This window comes from Vulpes vulpes, chromosome 8 (assembly GCF_048418805.1).
Source record: "Vulpes vulpes isolate BD-2025 chromosome 8, VulVul3, whole genome shotgun sequence".
Classification (NCBI taxonomy): domain Eukaryota; kingdom Metazoa; phylum Chordata; class Mammalia; order Carnivora; family Canidae; genus Vulpes; species Vulpes vulpes.
Window position 1 is genome coordinate 110,830,077 of NC_132787.1, and position 19,697 is coordinate 110,849,773.

At 49.9% G+C, this 19,697-nt stretch overlaps 1 protein-coding gene across 50 annotated transcripts in view; it reads left to right on the plus strand.

The window, feature by feature from the left end:
• The window catches only part of MYT1L (myelin transcription factor 1 like), a 409,061-nt gene that overhangs the window by 211,696 nt on the left and 177,668 nt on the right, over positions 1–19,697 (plus strand). For all 50 annotated transcript variants that reach the window (XM_072767848.1, XM_072767862.1, XM_072767844.1 and 47 more), the window contains exon 4: positions 12,510–12,652. The gene's annotated coding sequence lies outside the window, so the exon portion shown is untranslated. The remainder of the gene's footprint in view (positions 1–12,509; positions 12,653–19,697) is intronic.

The following is a 19,697-nucleotide window of genomic DNA, read 5'->3' on the forward strand; positions in this document are numbered from 1 at the left end:
AGATGTGCATGGAAGAACAGGTATGAGAAATGATATGACACAAGGAAACAGGAAGTCTTATAAAGGGATAAATCATTTCTGCAAAACGTAAGAATTTGAGTTTTCTTGCTCTTCTTGTATGCCTGCTATCTTCTTTTGGTTATAACTTCCAACTAGAGTTCTAGATTTCGTGTGTGTGTGTGTGTGTGTGTGTGTGTGTGTGTGTGTAAAAGAGAGGGTTTGAAAGACCTTGCAAATAACTAAGTTCCAAAAAAGCGCAGCATTTTTAGAAGTTCATTAAAAAGAAACCAGTGCCACCAACTCCAAGTAGATAAATAAACACATGGTCACATTAGCATAGAATCCAGCAGAGAGGCACTTGCCGTTCAGAAGGGCAAGATGCCCGCTGATCAGCCTGGGAGGGACTGTCCTCTCCTGTTGGGGACTGGTGCAGGAGACGGAGCCGGGCGATGGAGGCCAGCAAGCTCAGGCTGGGGAAGAGCTGCAAGTGGCTACCCCGCATGAATCATCGAATGTGCAGACAGTTGAAGGCAGGTGATGAGCTAAGTCAGGGCGGCCGCTAGGAAGGGCCTCCTCCTCCTCCGAGGAAGGATGGTGCACACAGCCAGGTGGGGGCAGCTCACTGTACAGGGTCATAATGCCATGTGTTTCGATTTTGATCGGATTTGTGACTTTGTATGTAGCCCCGAATTTTGAGCTTCATAATTAAGAAATTTTTGTTAGTCTTTTATTTGCATATTATCATCATTTGATGAGATTTTAGAAGAATATTTCTTCCTTAATTTTGATTTTATTACATCCAACCACCCAGTATTTTAATCTAGAATGATCTTATATTTTTTAATGAAGGGTAATAGAGAAAATTTATTCAACTGGAAAAAAAATACATTCCCATAAGCTTCTCTTCTGAGATGTATTTATTTTACTAAAAAGGAAATATCTGCAACTCTGTCCACATGGATCCCATGAGATATTTTGTGTGTCAAAGATTTTGCCTAAAACATTCAAAGGTTATCAGAAATCGAGGTTGCATCTGTTACTCTGGATTTTATGGGTTATCACATAGAAAAGAGACAAAGAACCGGCCGCATGATGTGTTAACACGTTAAACTCCCCTGTGATAGTGGTTGTCTCTTGACACCTCCATTGTGCTTTTTTGTAATAATACATGTGTGTTATTAAAATGCAGAGAAATATTTTATGTGCTCTACCTAAAAGTGAAAGCCCATTTTGCACAGTTGCTCTCAACCCGAACCTTCTGCTTTGAGTTTGTGTGTGGACGTTGTCTCCAAAAGGCCTGCAGGCGGTGGAAGGAAGATGATCGTGTGGTAATAAGCACACACGGAGTCTGTGCCCCGCAGCATAAGCTACACGGGGACCAGAGGCCAGAGGTGGCTGGGTAAAGCCAAATGGATTTTGCATCAGCAAAAGTGGAGGGAATCATCCTTACGTCTTATTTCCAGAGAGTGAAGCAGCCAAGAATAGACAGTGCAGGGGTGTCAGGCCGGGGCGAGGGGGCGGGGGCATGGGTAGTTTCCTTCTCATTTGCTTCATTCTCTTCTGGAAGGCCTGCCAGGCCAGCATCCCCTCCAGCTTTCTGTGAGTGACCTACACAAAGTCCCAGCCTTCAGGGTGACCAGAGCCGAGACCTCGGGCATGACGGGTGAGGGGAGAGACAGAGCACCCCAACGCAGCCGCATGGGGTCCTGCCCCCCCCCCCGAGACCCTCCAGTGGCCTGAATCTTTCTCAGGGACATGCGTCCATACTTATCCAAACCCTCAATTTGCAAACAAGCCGGCGGTGGCCTACTGAGCTCATGGAAGCAAGTCTCCTGAAAAGAGAAGGAAGTTTTGCTAAAACCCGAAATGCTTTCTCTTCCTTATAAACTCAAATCCAAACTCCTATGCTAGAATTCATGTCATACATGTTACTCTGCACGCCCCTGCCATCCTCCTATCCCAAATCCCCACTCAGAAGTCCCATCCCTCAGTGAGGAGCACCTGCTCGGTCCAGACACTGTGCGAAGCATGTGTGATTTGCTCTCAGTTAAGCGCCTTGGAACCCCCAGGACATGAAGACACGGCTCGAGGGCGCTGGTGCACCCAGGCTCCCGGTGCTGGCAGAGGGTCCTGGTCGGACCCCTGGGTGGGCTCCCTGAGCAGAAGGCCAGCGTCTGTCTTTCACACAGGATGTGCTTCTCCACCCAGGCTGTGGGAGACGCCCGGTGTGATGGGCAGACGCAGACGGGGGGCCCACCTCGACCACAGAGTTCAGTGCCACCCGGGCCACGGCTCTCTGACACCACCCATGACAACCCCTGCCAAGTGTGTCTTCCAACAGAGCAGAGGTGGACAAGGGGATTGTGCGGGGCTCCTGGGCTCAGAACCCGGGAAGGGCCTGGGTGTCTCAGCACAGCTTCCAGGATACCACAGGAGAGGAAGCTGAGAAAGGAGGACAGGCCAGATGGGCGTAGGTCAGGGTTTCTGTTTATTTCCCAGATGTTCATTTTGCAACTGCTTAATTTTTGCCAAACTATCTTTTGTTGCACAAAGTTTTAAGGACACAAATATGAATGAGCCATGGACCATATCCAAGAGGAAACCCAAAGATTATTCATGTTCGATGAATAATAGCCCCACAGGGAGGATTACGGGAGAATAAGAAGGGGGTATAAACCCAAAGAGGCAGGATCTGATCTGGAAAACAGGATGTTGGACTGAATTTGAATGGTTCAGGAAGACAGACAGAGAAGGAAAAACTGGTATATGATTTTTAAAAAACAATAGGGTTGGAACAGATGAGGGATAATCATCCAGGAAGCAGACAATAGAGCTAAAAATAAGAAAATTCATTTCATTAATTGTTTCCAGGCACAAATGTTAGTATTTAATACGTAAATCTTATTTAGAGTCAAGTCAAAACAAAGATAGGATTTTGGATGACTATTTTGTTGAAGGAAAGAGGGAAAACCTCCTTAGATGTGTCTCCTCCTCTGTGGATGGAGATTAATAGGCGGCAAAGCTTTGGGTGTTCAGTTGGAGATAGGAGATTTAAGCATGTGAGCTTCTGCTGCCCCCTAAGACCCCAAGAAAATGGATGGCAGGAGAGTGATGTTGACCTGAAAGCACAGAGACAGGACAGAGACAACGCTGTTCTGGAAGCTGGAATGCAGAAACAGAGAATAACCAACTTTTCAGACCGAGGGAAAGAGATGCCAACCAGCGAGGAGAGCGTGCCGTGGGGCATGGAGACCCTTCCCGGAGCCCTCGGGGGCCTAGAGAGGGCAGACGGTGAGGTGCCGTTGCTCTGAACTCTGGAAAGCTGGTTGGACACCCTGACGTCTGTCCTTTGCAGTAGAAAACCCAGTGTTTGCTCTGTGGGAGGGCAAAGGGGGGTTCTTCAGGGTTGGGAGGAGGGCGGGGGCTGTGCTGAGAGTAGGATTGAAGGAAATCGAGCTACAGAATACAGAGACCCAGCAGCCTCCCTCCCTTGACCTTCCAGCAGATTCGCTTCAGGAGAGACACAACGGCCTTCATGGTGGTTGTTTATCCACTGACTTACTCTCAGGACGCTCCGACAGCACAATCCTGAAGACACTGTGACTCTATTGAGGTTCATAAAGTCCCCAGTGGATCCCACTTCACCAGTGAGGACACTCGGTAAGTCACCAGGGTGCACAGCTCTCCGCGGGAAAGGTGGGATTAAAGGCCGGCTGTCCGGCCCCGGAGCCCGCCTCTCACCTGCCGTGCCGGGGCACAGAGCCCACGGAGTGCCCCCCCCAGAGCCCTCGGTCAAGAAGCGTCCCCTACATGAACACGGCTTTCAAGACACTTTCTCAGGAGACCCAAAGTCCTCTTGACGGCCAAGGAGCTCCAGGCGCCTGAGCAAATCCTCTCAGGCACCCAAAAAGCCAAACAGCAAAAAAGGCAGAAAGAGTAAAAGTCAGTTGGAGGAGGTAGAAACTATAAGAAGGAAAGAGGGCTGCATGGACGTCCCGTTATGGGCCAGAACTCACACGTTTACAAAACAAGGACAGAACACAGTTTTTAAAGAAGGAGGAGCGGATTCAAATACCCAGGAGATCACGGTGAAAAAGTAGGCGGTGACATGTAAGTGTTACAGCTCACAGGAAGAAAGAGGAGGAACCCCAGGACCCTGGCTGCAAGGAGAGGCGGAACGATGAAGGACGGGAAGCGAGGGGACGGTGGGGCCACCATCTGAAAACCCGAGGGCCACAAAGGGAGAGCAGAGAAAGTGAGGAGAAGGAGCGCCTGAGGAAGGAAAGGAAGAGGACAACCCAGAAAGGTCTACGGAGCGCCCAACGTGAGGGAAACAGTGGACCCACACACCTACCCTTGCTGGGAAATCTGAAAACACTGCGGACAAAGAGACTCGTGACATTTGGCACATGAGCATCCGGCGTAGGATTCCCACGGGGAAGCCTAAGGCAGGAGACCCTGCAGCCCAGCCGTCGGACATCCGACGGGACTTACTTCTGCCCTAGGTTGTTTCCTCATATAAACGTCCTGCAAATAGTAAGACTCTTCCCGGGAAGCCATGGGATGCTGTCTCCATCCAACCAAGAGGAAGACACAATGCAGGGGGCAGTGACGGGAGGGCGGGTGGCAGCAGGCTTGGGGAGCGGGGGTGGTCTCGAGCTCCCCGGGGACCCAGACTGGGCCTCACCGGTGGGAGCACACTGGCAGCTCTGCTGAGCCCCCACCCGGCACCGATCGACACCCAGAGTGTGTGCTTGTCCAGGAGGAGCCCACCGGCCTGGGAGGGTCTGGCCACAGCCGCATGAGCCCCTGGGCAGGTAGGCACACCCACGCACGCCCACACATGCCCACACATGCCCACACACGCCCACACACGCCCACACATGCCCACACACGCCCACACAAGCCCACGCACGCCCACACATGCCCACGCACACCCACACATGCCCACACATGCCCACGCACACCCACACATGCCCACATAGGCACCAATCGCTGAGGGACACAGCACAGCCAATGGCTCGCCTCTCAACGGTGTGTCCGCAGTCGTGACAACAAAATAATGAGCAACGATCTCACGCGACGCCTGATACAACTACGCGGTGGGGAAGAAAGCAGAGGCCCAGGTGTGTCCTGGCGTCGTCGCGCTCTTGGTGACGGGCAGGTAACAGGTTTTCATGGCAAGTCGCGCACGAGGACAGGCGCTGTCGTCTGTTCAGGGATCTAGAGGTAGATGCCAGAGGAAGGGCTACGCGCCCTGGAAATGGTTCCCTCTGGGGAGCTGGGGATACAACGGGTGGTGCCTGGGGCGCCCCGTTTCAACCACAAGCCACCCACAGCGCCGACCGCCCTCCCGCGACCGCCGCGGCTGACTTCGAGGAGAGCGTTTGTCGATCTTTAAAACCTCGATGCGCCCGTCGAGCGCGGTGACTGACCTCGCCTGCTGGACCAGGAGCAGCCCCCAGTCGGCGGGGAGCACGGCCCGGGGGTGGGCAGGGGGCCGGGCCAGAGCGCTCGGAGGTCTGGGCGCCCCTCCTCTGCCGGCCTCTGCCCTCCCGCGGGCACCCTCCTGAGTGACGAACCCTCGTTCCCTGACAACAGCCTTTTCTCTGCAGCTGACACATTCCCTGGGGCTCTCAAGGGGGCAGCGGGGGTCGGTGCTGACAAAGGGGCTACGCACGGCTGGGTCAGCGTCTATGTTGAAAACCAGTAAAATAAAGATATTTTTTGTTACACACAGAGCCCCTTGATGGGCTGCAAATGGGGTTCCAGTTCGCAGGTGCTCCTGGAGGGCACGGAGGCCACGCGGGTGCTCAGGGCCCGGCACGCAGCTGCTCCTCCTGCAGCCGGGTGGCTCGCGTGGCCGGCAAGCCCCGCCGAGCGCTCTTTAATGCACGGCCACATACTCCGTAAGCCGTATTTTCATAACGAGCCATTAGCAACAACAAGACGCATGAGGAACACCTGATAGTAAAATCCAAATTAGCAAGGAGCAAATTTGCCTCAGAATTGCCTGCACCGGCTCTAAGTCACATTCATGGGATCAGACTCCTTGTATGGCGGAACATTATTTATGACTTTTAAAGTGTTAAAAAGAAAAACAATGTGGAGTGCGGATTATATGCAGAGAAGCTTCTTAATGTAATGAGAATAAAGATAAACTGGGGTATAATATGTCACGTGCGCAGAGACACTGACACATATCAGCCTGGAACATGCTGCTGCTTCTACATCAGCATTTGGAACAAACTGTTAAGGAGCAAAAACAAAAAAAAAAAAAAAAAAAAGGAAGGAAGGAAAATAGGTCTGGTCTTCTTTAGCCCAAAACGCAGGATTTTCACACAGAAAGTTATTTATGTCTATTTTTCACGACGAGCTATGTTGTTAGATTTCAATCCATCTCTTAACCTATAGTATTATAATATAGTAATTATGTTACATAATAGCTACATAATCATACGTGAATATGTGTAAATAAATATATAATGCATCATGAAATAGTACATAAGACATTAGTAGCATAGAATACATAATCATATAAAATATGGATGTAATAGGATAATCACCTGAAAGCCTAAACGTGAAATAATCAATCATTCTTGAATTTGGGGGCAGTTAGTACTTTTTATTTACATGACCGATTTCAAGCACATTAGCAGTACGTACCCCTGTTAGATGGGGAAGTCAAACGGTTTTCTTCCTTCTATGGTGAACAGCAGTAAGAAAGTTGTAATTCTGTACTACGGCCGTTACTAACGCGGTGATCTAACACTCAGCTTTTACTTAAAATCACTGATTCACCATAGACTGGGTTGAAATGAGGAACGGGTCTGTGTCCCTGAGGACGGGAAGCCATGGGCCCCAGCGGGAGCCCGGCCTGGGCGCTGCGCCCACCCCTGCGCCCGCCACGGCCCGCGAGCCCGCCCTCAGCTTTCCTCATCCACCGTCGCAGTATCTGCTCCTCCGGAACCCGGGCCGGGGCTCAGCTCACACCCTGAGCTCCGTGCGCATCGAGAGAAGCTCCCAATTGCAGATGGACCACAGCCTCCAAAACTCTCTGGAAGATTCTTTCTGCATAATTCACCCCCTTTCCAGTGAGAGTCATGAGCTTCTTAATCTTCACCTAAAGAACAGTATTACATTCTGGGCACCTCGGCTTTCTGCTTTTCCTTTTCTTTCTTTTTCTTTTGCTATAGTGATTCTGAAGGGTTAGGAGCCTAAGAAGAAAGAAGATTAAGAATTCTGAGAAAGAGACTTTCTTCTTTATCTTCTTCTTTTTTTTTTTTTTTTTGCATATTTTTTATTGGAGATCAATTTGCCAACATCTAGTACAACCCCCAGTGCTTATCCCGTCAAGTGCCCCCCTCAGTGCCCGTCACCCAGTCACCCCTGCCCTCCTCCCCTTCCACCACCCCTAGTTCGTTTCCCAGAGTTAGGAGTCTTTTTTTTTTTTTTTTTTTTTCAGAGTTAGGAGTCTTCATGTTCTGTCTCCCTTTCTGATATTTTCACTCATTTTCTCTCCTTTCCCTTTATTCCCTTTCACTATTTCTTATATTCCCCAAATGAATGAGACCATATAATGTTTGTCCTTCTCCGATTGACTTACTTCACTCAACATCATACCCTCCGGGTCCATCCACGTCGAAGCACATGGGGGGTATTTGTCGTTTCTAATGGCTGAGGAATATTCCATGTACACACAGACCACATCTTCTCGATCCATCATCTTTCGATGGACACCGAGGCTCCTCCCACAGTGTGGCTATTATGGACATTGCTGCTGTGAACATCGGGGTGCAGGTGTCCCGGCGCTTTACTGCATCTGTTGGAGAGGATGTGGAGAAAGGGGAGCCCCCCTGCACTGCTGGTGGGAATGTGACCTGGTACAGCCACTCTGAGAAACTGTGTGGAGGTTCCTCAAAGAGTTAAAAATTGATCCGCCCTACGACCCAGCAATTGCACTACTGGAGATTCACCCCAAAGATACAGAAACAGGCTTTCCAGGAGAAGTGCCATGAGCCTGGGAAGCGCCTGGATGAGCAGCAGAGCGGGTTTCTCTCTGGCGTGGGGCATCCCCCAGCAGGACCCAAGTGCCTCCAGCACCGAGCACAGAGCAGGTGGCTCCAGAAGGCTCCACCCATTACACTACCTGGGAAGGAAGGCCGTTCGGGGTGACACGTGGTGGGTGCCCGTGACACACATCTTCTTTGCTGCAGGGGACGCGATGCGGGTGCACTTATGAAATGTCGAGTGGGAGTGACAACACAATTACCCAAAAGGCCATTTCGTCCCCCCTCGGTCCCAGGGCGCCCTGGGAAGCCAGGGTTCTGCACGTGGAGCTTCCGACCTGCTGAGCTGGGAAGCCCTTGCGTCTGAGCCGCGGGGCCTCCAGAGCTTGGGACCGGCTCCCCCCTTCCATCTCCCGCCTCCGAGGCACAGCCGGGGGGCCCACTGGAAGCTTGTGAGGGTTTGTAATTCATGGTTCAGTTAGAGGCCAGAATTCCTATAGCTCTGTTACTTCTCTACGAATTAGTGCGTCCTCCTCTTCATCTTTGGTCACATCGACATTACGGGAACCCTGGAGAGCCACTTCCTGCAGGAAACAAACTCGGGTTTTGTCAACCATGTGCCTCAAACGGTCTCTGAGGTCATTGAAACAGCAGAACGACACCTGAGCTGTCTTCTCCCCAGGAGCTTGTGAACATCCCATGATGATGATGTGCGTGAGGGTGTCTTGCAGAGAATAAATGTGAATTATTGACTATTCTTCCTAGTGATAGAGAAAGAACGAAGATGATTTTTACCTAGTTTTCATCTGTATTTTAAGCTCATTCTGCGTATGTTTGTGGGCCAGGCACATTCTAGACTTCCGAGATCCAGCAGTAAGTTGGATAGCAGGAGTCCGCCCTGTGGAGCGTCGTTTTGCAGAGGAAGAAGGCAGACAATAAATGTGTGAATAAATGAATGTATGATCCATTAAGGGGAACTGATTGATTGGACTTCATCAACATTGACACTTTTGCTGTACGACGTAGCCTGTCAGGATGCTGAAGTGACAAGCAGCAGGTTGGGGCCAGCATTTGAAAGCCTGTATTCAACAGAGAACTTGTATCTAAAATGTTCAATGATCTCCCAAAATTCAACATTAAGAAACCCAGTTAGAAAGTGGATGAAAGACATGGACGGACAGGACCCAGAAGACACGCAGACAGTGAATACGCCTGCGAGAGGACCATCAGCGTCGGGAGGCGTCAGGGAAATGCAGGCAGCGGCCACAGCCATCAGGATGGCTGGATGAGGACGCAGCGACGGGGGCAGGGAGGCCGGGCCTTGCACCGCCAGCGCGGGAACGTAGGTGTGGAGCCGACGCGGAAAACACGTGGGCAGATTCTTTAAAAAATAAAACTAAACGTGCCCCTACTGAGGGACCCGGCGATACCCTGGGGCACCCACCCCGGGAAGTGGGAATCTGTCTCCCCACAAACTCCGTCCACAGGTGTCCCCGCAGTGGGTTCACAGCAGCCCAGGACGGCGCACGGCCCGGGTCCTTCAGTCGGTGAACAGCAGGACTTGGCCCGTCCTCGCCCTGAGCCCTGTTGATACAGCAATGCCCTGGAGGAGTCTCCAGGGAAGGAGGCTCAGTGAAAAAAAGCCAATCCCTAAAGGTCAGGGACATTCTGGAGATGACAGGATGACAGGACTGGAGGACCCATGAGTGGTTGCCAGCGGAACTGGGCGTCGTTCTACAGGGTGGCAGGAGGGACCTGAGGGGAGGGAGGTCGGGTCTTGGGCATGGTGGTGGGTATGTGCATGCACACAGGGATGGGGTCACAGGGGACGGACCCCATGCACGCACACAGGGATAGGGTCACAGGGGATGGACCATGTGCACACACATGGGGAGAGGGGCACAAGGGACGGACCACGTGCATGCACATGGAGACGGGGTCACGGGGAATGGACGACGTGCACGCATGCAGGGACAGGGCCACGGAGGATGGACCATGTGCATGCACACGGGGACAGGGTCATGGGGAATGGACCACGTACACGCACACAGGGATGCGGTCACGGGGGACAGATCCCGTGCACGCACACTGGTGAGCACAGGCACACCTGGGCCATCGGGCCGGGGTCTGTGGGATGATCCAGCCTCAATGTGGTGCTTGGGGTCCAATCCACGTGTTACAGTTCTGCAGGGTCCCGTCATTGGAGAGTGTGGGTTCCAGGTGGGGGGATCTGCACTTGTCTCAAAACTCCTTACAGCAGGACGCCTCAGGAGCCCATGGGTGGTTCAGTGGGTTAAGTGTCCGCCTTCGTCTCAGGTCATGATGTCAGGGTCCTGGGACTGAGCCCCACGTCGGCTCCCTCCCTGGTCAGCTCAGCGGGGAGTCTGCTTCTCCCTCTGCCCCTCTCCCACTCATTCTCTCCCTTTCTCTCAAATGAATAAACAAAATCTTAAAAAAAAACACTTTAAAACAAATAAAAACATACAATGACATCACATCATGACAGATGGCATCCAGCAAAGCCCATAGGTTCCCCCGTGAGTGACAGCGGGTGGGGAATCGCCGGGAAAGCTCTGGGTGAGGGCGGAGTGGGGCGGAGGGTCTGGAGGCCCACCTGGCCTGTGCCGCTTGGGTTTTGCAGCTCAGCTCCCTGCTAAACGCTGCACTCACGAGCTCATCCTGGGAATCCCATTATCAATTATCACAGGCAGCATATGTGACAGAAAACTGTGAGCAGCAGGAACCCTTGTGCATAATCCTCCCTCCTGCCCCTGCATAATTGGGAAAAGGTGACGCCCTCTGAGATCCCGTCCCTAAGGGAAGCCACTCGGGATCGTGCTGGGAGTTCTCACGTAGTGAGAGGTCTGTAGTTCAAAGAAGAGGCATCTCAGCTCGCTCCGTTCTATCTTTTAAATTATCTTTTTGAGAAGGAATTTCTGTTTTCCGTACCAGTTGCCGTAAATCAGAACATTTATATTCGCTTCGTGAGAAGCTTCGAACACCCTTCAAGGGCGTCTCGCCGATAATCCATTCGCCGGCGACTTTTCGGCCCACACCTCGTAAGGACTCAGCTGCGAACACCGACAGCCGGGGCCTCCCCCTCTTCGGAGCGGGGCGGGGGTCCGGCGCTGTGTGGCCCGTGGCCCGTGAGCCCAGGGGACCGGGACAGGCGCCGGCCGCCCCCTCCAGCGGGCTGGGGGACGGATGGTGACACCTGCAGGAAGCCTCCGAGGAAGGCTGCGGCCGGCTGGGTGGAGGTGTGAGAAGCCACAGGATTCCCGGTCGTGTCCCTGGAGAGGACAGCGTGTGCCAAAAGAAACCCCTTCATTTGGTCCCCATGGCTCTATTTGTAGATGCCGCTCACTTTGAGGGAAACCTATTCTTTTTCCCAACCATTTTCGGATGGATGTGCTGTCAGACTTCTGTAGCCGGGACGCTCTCCAGGGACCTCCCCCCGTGACCGGCCGTGAACCCGAGGGCTCCCCAAATGATGGGAGAACAGGAGATGCTTAGGGTGATACAGGCTTCATTTCTGGGATTCCCCAGAAGAGTAGGACATTGTGTGTAAATTACTTTAACATAATATTTTATGAAGATGCGATTTTTTTAACAAGGTGCTGGCCTCGGATGGAGTGACTTTGATCGTCCTATCATATTCACGCGTTTGCAACCACCTAATTGTTTCGCTTTATGTCGGTTCATTTATGAGATGTATTTAAATTTATGTATTTGACTTTCTGCATTCGGTGAGAAAAAAACACGCATTTTCGTAAAACCACCGTGCCAAGTACCATCCAACCCATTCTTAGCCAACTTAGTAAGCAGCATCCCAGAGCGTGTTCCGAGTGACTATACATCCCGACCATAGAAGATTAGGCATAAAGTCCGTTATGGACAGTATATTTGGGTGTAGCTGTATAGATACAGCAAATACAAAATGTAAATTATTACTTTAGATTGTATTTTATTTTTTAGTTCGCAACTAACACGCTCTTGTGAGATCTTTGACGTTGGAAGGACGGCAGCCCATGTGTGCCGTCGGGGGAGGGCAAACATAAGGGCGTGGGTGGCACCTGGGGTGACCTGAGCTGTGGGCCCGTGTGGACGCAGCACCCGGGCTTCTGTAATCAGCCCCTGCAGCGTCCACGCTGCCCCCGTACTTTTTAGACACAATCACAAAACAGCTCTCACGCTTAATTTTGTAAGAATTTGTTTACGGTTTTGTGTCATTTTCACATCAGAGAGTATGATTTGGTTTCTAAGGGACTTCTCTGTGATGAGTCATTTATCGAGAACTCGCCGCTGGTGACCGCGAAGGGTCACGTCCACCGTCCCCGCCCGCGGCCTGTCCTGCGTCCACACGCTTGGCCCAGCCGCTGTCACCCCAGCCGCGTGTGCCTCACAAGCCAGCAAACCTCCCCGATAACTACATCCCTCGCGTAGAACTTTCCTTCGTTTTGTGTGTCAACCTCATTTCTCTGCCTTTTTATTCTCCCCTAGACTGACGACATCTGGAAGGGGGGAAAAATGTAGTTATCGAACCCAGTCAACTGTTTGTGTCTCTGAAATTATCAACAACATCCAGTCGAGGAAGGTTCTGGTCGGTCCCACAGACGTATGGCTGTCCAAGGAGCCACCTAAAGGTACGATTCTCTGCCATACTTTTGGCTTTACAAGCAGACAAATGTTTTATGTATCCGCTTTGGAAAAGCATAAAGATAGGCCTGTAAATACAGGTTTTTTTTTAAAAATGTTCTTTAATTTTAATAAACAAGCTCAATATAAAGTCAGAATGTATAATCTATTGCTAAAGATAGACTCAAATAGTCTTCTGTTATTCAACTGCATCATCCCCAGAATAATTTCATAGCCACACTAATAGGTCTGTTCACCCTTTGGCAGTTCTACAGAAACTCCTTGGTGTGAAGCTCTTTAAAATCCGATCCGTATTTCCACTATTAGTTCTGTTTGGGGACATTTTATCTTTAAGTAAATTAAGCGGGTCCTTAATTAGGGCCTGGCCTGCGTAGCCCACGGCCTTTACAGGTTGCTGTCAATCCCCGTTATTAACCCTCTCTCGGCGCCGCTGTGGACCTTGAGAGCCACGCTCCCTGCAAAACTTTAGGCGATGGCTAAGCTTCCTTTTTAAGAGATGTTTTAAATTGTGGAAAAATACAAACCACATAAAAGTCACCAACTCATCCATTTTTAAGTATACGGTTCAGTGGCATTGACTACGTCTACACCGCTGCGCAGACGTCAGCGCACGCGTTTCCAGGACACTCACATCCCCGGACTGGAGCTCTGTGTCCGTGGAGCACCGCCCCCCCCGCCCGCCCCGGCCGCCACCCCTGGCACCCACCAGCCACTTCATGTCTCTGAATCTGATGATTGCAGGCAATGACTTCGTGCAAGTGCAACTGTGCAGGATGTGCCTTCTGTGTCTGGCGTCTTCCACAGGGCACGTGTGGTGGAAGGTCCTCAAGGCCCATCCATGTGGCAGCAGGTGTCAGAACCTTCTTCTTTTTTAGGGCTTCATATTGAGGACTCCCAGTTCTCCACGTCCTCACCAACTCCTGTTGTTTTCCGTTTTCTGAGTTTTTGGTTTCTTTAATAGTTGACATCCCGATGGATGTGAACTGGTACCTCCTTGTGGTTTCCATTTGCATTTCCCTGGTGATGAGAGATGCTGAGCACCTTTTCCTGTGCTCAGTGGCCATTCGAATGTCCCTCTGCCACCTGTGCTCCTGTGTCATTTCTAAGAAATCAGCACAGAATGCAATGTCATAAGGGTTCTTCTCTCTATGTTCTCCTAAGGATCTTGTGGTTTCAGCTCTTCTGTTTAGGCCTGTGTTCCATTTTGAGTTCATTTTTGCATGTGCTGTAGGTGAAAGGTCCAACCTCACTCTCTTGCATGTGGACAGCCAGTTGTCCCCGCACCATTTGTTGAAAAGACCGTCCTCTCCCCATTGAGTGGTCTTGGCTCCCTTGTCAACTCATCTGGCCGTGTACAGGCCGTGTACAGCTTAATTTCTAAGCTCTCTATTCTATTCTATTTCTACGTGTCTGTCTTTTTGCCAGCATCTGACTTGGTTACATAGTTCTGTATTAAGTTTTGGAATCAAAAAGTACTTGGATTTGTTCCTTTTCAAGATTGTTTGGTTGGATTTGTTCCTTTTCAAGATTGTTTGGTTGTTTGGGAGTCCCTTGAGATTCCATGTGAGTTTTAGGATGGATCCTGCTATTTCTGCAAAAAAAAAAAAAATTGAAATTAAAAAATTAAAAAAGAAAAACTACATTGGGATTTTGATAGGGATTGAACTGAATCTGTAGATCACATGGCTAAGTTTCTTAATCAGATGGAAATAGGGGTTTTCATACTTTATAGTAATAAATTTCCATAGCCCATTTAGGCTGGTTCCATTGCCTTAAATTATTTTTTTCCCAGTTTGAAAAACAACTCAGATTGTATTATTAGGTTCTTTGGAGGCTGGTCAGGTGAACAGTGAGCAATCATATAAGAATGTTGAGTACAAAGTTTTCTAAAATTTTCACTGAGGATGAAGATAGAGTTCTGTTTAATTTATTAAGACACAGCGTGGTGAAGGCTTTTGTTCTTTAGCAGTTATTTCGTAGTAGAAAGCCACCAATGGCATGGAATGTTCCACATAGTCTGACCCCGAAGGTAAGCTTGTCTGGCATCCAGGAGTTCTTTGTTCATAATAAGACCATAAAAGACACAGAAACAGATACTGTGTGGCATCATCTGAGACCACAGGCAATATTAATGATGGGAGAGGCGCTGTATGAATTGGTGTCATTCTCACCCCTTATGTCAATTTTGATAAAATGACACCTATGAAGGATTGAGCCCCAGCTGAGCACCAGCACTGGGCAAGTCCTGAATTCCTCCCAAACCCCACAGGTCTAAGAGATTATTTTTCCCCTTTTAAAGGCCAGTAAGGGGAAGATTAGAAACCGTAGGTGACCATCCTTGGGTGGCATGAGTAAGTGGCCAAGACTGTACCTGGCCTACAAGAGAATTTTGGTAAGAAATCCAGATTTAGCCCGAATTACTAATTCCAAGTAGCCTTGCACTTCAGTGTTTAATCCAAGGCTGTTTCCAAGCTGGATGAAAATATTGAGACATTAGCATTACAATAGGATATGACAAAAAAATTACTCAAAGTCTCCTTTCCTGTCACAGGGACCAAAGAACTCATGTGTGTTCGTCAGTTTTTTTCATCCGTTGCCTGTTTGTCACACTGTTGAATGCTCTCTTGGTGCCAGAATTGCCGCAGTCTCTGGAGGTATAAAAATGAATGGGACACAGTCATTGTCCTCCCAGAGTTCAGAAATTGAACAAACGTAAGGCGCGGTAAGGTCAGTGAGAGCAGCCCGCACGGTCCTCCCTCAGAACCAAACGTGTGCCTTGTTTCCTTCTCTGCTCCAGAGCCGAGCACACACCCCGGCCCCACGAGGCACTGGGTCCCTTCCCATAGAGTCCACAGTGGTCTGGGTGAGATGATTTAGGAAGCGCAGAAGAGATGTGAACTCTGACGCAAGACGCCAAGGATGTCTGTGTAGAGGAGGTGACCCCAGGCCTGGGTCTTCAAAGTTAAGTTCAACAAATGGATAAATATAGGAGAAGCTTTACTATGTAGGGGAAAATACGAAACTCAGAGCTGGACCCAAGGCACAGATGTGGATACTTGGCATGTACAGCAACACAATAGGATGAAGGGCTTCGCTCCTGGTGACTTGGGCTTGGGGTTCATGGATGAGTCTGCCTGCTGTATGATATCTGGGGTCCACGGGAGAGAGAATGTTTCCCCTTCAGATGAAGGGTGTAGAGTGGCCCACCCTAAGGATTTGTCTCCCTGCCTTCAACCCTAGAGATTGGTCACTGCTGTCTCTCACCTGTCCACCTCTCTCCCGACCTCCAGCACCTAACATTACCATATTCAACTGTCCTGATTCTAGTTGAGCTGCTGCTGTGCAGCTGTTCGAACGGTAGATTCTCAGGATTGTTCTTTCGTTGATGCTACTCATTAGATTACAAGTCAAATTGGGAAACATTCAGGTGGAAGGGCCCTGGTCCCGACCACCCTTGCTACGCAGAGACTCTTCTCCCTCCCTTGTGATTCCACCACTGTCCTCCATGCACCATATTTCCCATCCAGGCAGCTAGTTTCCTTTCGCATCCCCAGTGAAAGAAGGACTTCGGGGCTTGCTCTTATGGGAAAAATAAAAGTGCCATAGAACAAGATTTAGATTTAGGGCAATTTTTTTGTCCTAGTGTGTCCCAATTAGCCACTGTGATTGCTGAGCCATGAACACCTGTGGCGTCTCTGCAGCTGGCGCTCTAGGAAATCCAATTTCCTCTGAACTAGAGCCCAAAGAGAAAATCACACTCTGCATCCAATTTCCATGCTAAAGACTTTACTTAAAATAAAATCAATATCTGTTTCCCAAAAAATGTCGTGAATTGTGTTCTGAATGGCGACTATTTTAAAGAAAAGCGTATTGTGCGTCCAGGAGGAGGAATCTGCTGAAATAGTTCAAACTTTATAAATCTGTGTTCTTTGACCCGTTGAAATGAATTTCTTTAGGACAATTGACGAATACCAGTAGGTTTCATCCTAGCACCGCCAATAACCGTTTGTATGCCTTGGGGTAAATCACATCAAATTGTGATTCTTTTTTCTGTAGACTAAGGGTAAAGGGTTAAATCAAATAGACTAAGGGTTTACAGGAAAGCGTGTGAACGGCCCACGGTGACGATGGTGGCTGAATATTCACCAGGTATCCCCTCAACATCGCCCTCGTCCTCAGGACAGCCTGGGAGGTTGTTGTCATTCTTTTCTATCAATTAGAAGAAACTGATGTGCAGGGGGGTTAACCAGCCTGGTGCAGTCAGTGAGTGACACAGACGGGATTCACCCTGGGGAGGTATTTTCGCTTTCCCAGCCAGCCTTCTTTCCTGGGTCCTGGGAACGGCCTCCGTCCTGTCCCCAAGCCTAGGCAGATACTACAGGTTTCCATCCTTGTGTCTATTCCACATGTGGTTGCAAAACATCCTCTGCGCGCAAACGCAACGCACCGTGTGCACATCCGCGCACGCTCGCCAGGGATCTGCGGAACTGCTGGGTTGCCCCTCAGTCTCCCTGTTTTGCCTCCCGGCACGACATTGTTCATATAACTCACAATTCACCACCGTCTGACACGCTTCCCCAGAAAACCACCACAAAATCTGAGTCGTGCTTCGTCAGGATCATCTCTAACTCCTGACATATGCCTTCTGGTTGTTTTCCTAGCGATCGGTTCATCTTGCTTAGATAATTCTCGCGACTCCTGTTACCCTCCGTTTTAATAATATTTGTTACATGTGAGGTCATGAAATCTCCTGGAGGGTGAAAAAAATACATGAAGGTGCTTGAGCTTTGATTTTTCTGGAATTTAGGTTAGAAAACAGTAGGAATTTGCATTTCTCGTGGCTTGTATCAAGGTCATGGACCGCCGCTCTCTTGGAAAGTAGGATGCAAACTGCTAATGCCTGCTCCCCTGCCCCGCAGCGCGACAGAAACCGCAAATCATGAAGTTTCTTTCTTCCCAACAGAGAACAATCACCTGCAGCCAGTGGGCGTTTTGATTGAAGGGAAGTTGGGAAGTAGGCAAGGTCACGCGGGACCGTAGATCACGCAGGGGACTCCGGTCGCGGGGCGGCCGTGGATCACAGAGGCCTCCGAAGGCCCAGGTCCCCCCATGGAGACCGCCGGTCGCCAGGCCGGAGCTTCTCTGCGCTGGAGGGCCCGGCGCCCTGAGGGGAGGTCGGGGTGTGTGCCGCCCTCCGTGTGGACGCGGTCCTCACCCGTCGTGTATGATGAGCCCAGGAGGCACCAACGAGGCCTTCATGCCCCTCAGGCCTTGGGGAGACTTGGTTTTCCCACATGAGAGCTTCAGAGTTTGAAGCTTTTTACCCCAGGGGTTGATGGGGAGGCTTTCACCCCCAGGGATGCCAGGAGGGCACAGCGTTCCCATCAGGGGACCCTCAGGCTGCTGCACTGGGTCCTGACCTCGCGAAACGGTCGAATGAGTTTGGGGGAACGATAGCGCGGTGCTCTAGCATCGTCCCTGCGCTCACTAGTACCATCTGTTCTGAACATCAGACTCGGTACACAAGTTTCTAAAAAAAAAAAAAAAAATCCCCAAAAAGCAGAAACACCGATGGGGCAGGTGCTGTGTGTGTGGGACTTGGCTTTGCACGTGGCTTGTGCCCTACGGGAGCTTGCGGTCGGGGCTTTGACACGCTCCACGGTGTACACGAGAGAACCACAGTGCTTGGTGGGGACCTTTGCACATCCCTGTGGAGACTAAAACTATAATTACCCCCCAAAACCCGGCGTCTGGTCCACAATGTGTGTCCTGGAGCCTTGGTGGGAGATTTCATGGTGCTGGTTTAAGTTTAATACCAGCTTTGTTTACTAATTTTTATATCTCTTCCTTAACGATACTTTATGTCCTTTCCTCGGTCGTAATCTTTGTTTGACAAAACCGTTGTGCGCCCTTATTTATAAAGATCTTAACGTTAGTGTGTTTGGAGAAGCACATTCTGCTTAAATAAGGAGTAACATCTCCCATTTAAGCTTTTCGTAATTAAACCTCTCGCCGGCTAATGTCAATAGTTCCTTCTATGTGTAAGGATTTACAGATTTACAAATTTACAAATTTTTGTCATCACAAAGAAGTGGTGTGTTGAGCTTTTTTTAAAAAAGATTTTATTTATTTATTCACGAGAGACACCCAGAGAGGGGGGGTGGGGGCAGAGACTCAGGCAGAGGGAGAAGCAGGCTCCCTGCAGGAAGCCCGATGCCGGACTCGATCTCAGGACCCTGGGGTCACGCCCTGGGCCGAAGGCAGATGCTCAACCGCTGAGCCACCCGGGCGTCCCTGGTGTGTTGAGCTTTTAAATTTCCCTCCAGACGATGGAAACTTGTAAGGATTCACTATCCTAATTCTTATACAGCCAACGCCCCAAAGAATGCCAGTACCTAGTGACGTGGAGTCAGCTGCTCAGTCCCAGGGGATTGCCACGTGGCCACGTGCCGTAGGAGGTTCTAGAGTAGCCATCCATCCATAGGAGGGACTTTTTTTTTCCTTTCCTCTTTTTTTTCTTCCAAGGCATCTTCATTAGCCTTGTAGACATGTTCTGATTTGACCAGGATAAGAATCACGCCAGCCCTCATCTCCTTGGCAGGTTTCACGAGCAATTTAAATCCAACGTAAAATTCATGGTTGGAAATTAGAAGATATTTGCCGAAGCGTAATGAATGACATATTACAGTCGTGAAAGGGGTGTTGTGCAAATAATATAGAAGTGAAATGAATAAACCTTCCCTCATCAAACGCACTTTTAAAGTATGGAAATATTCGTGCACACATTATGTTAGTGTTGCCTTAATAGACAAAACAAATAAACAGGAAACAACCCATTAGAATACAGCAGAAACAGGTAGACAGTGACTTGACGGCACGTTAGAGTCAACCAAAAAACACTAAGTGACAAAGGGCCGCCGATATGGGGAGAGATTCCAGAGGAGACACAAGCGGCTTTCATACTAGACACGATGCTCAGCCTCATTAACGTCATAAATCGACATTAGAGAGAGGTAGGATGTCACGGCACCG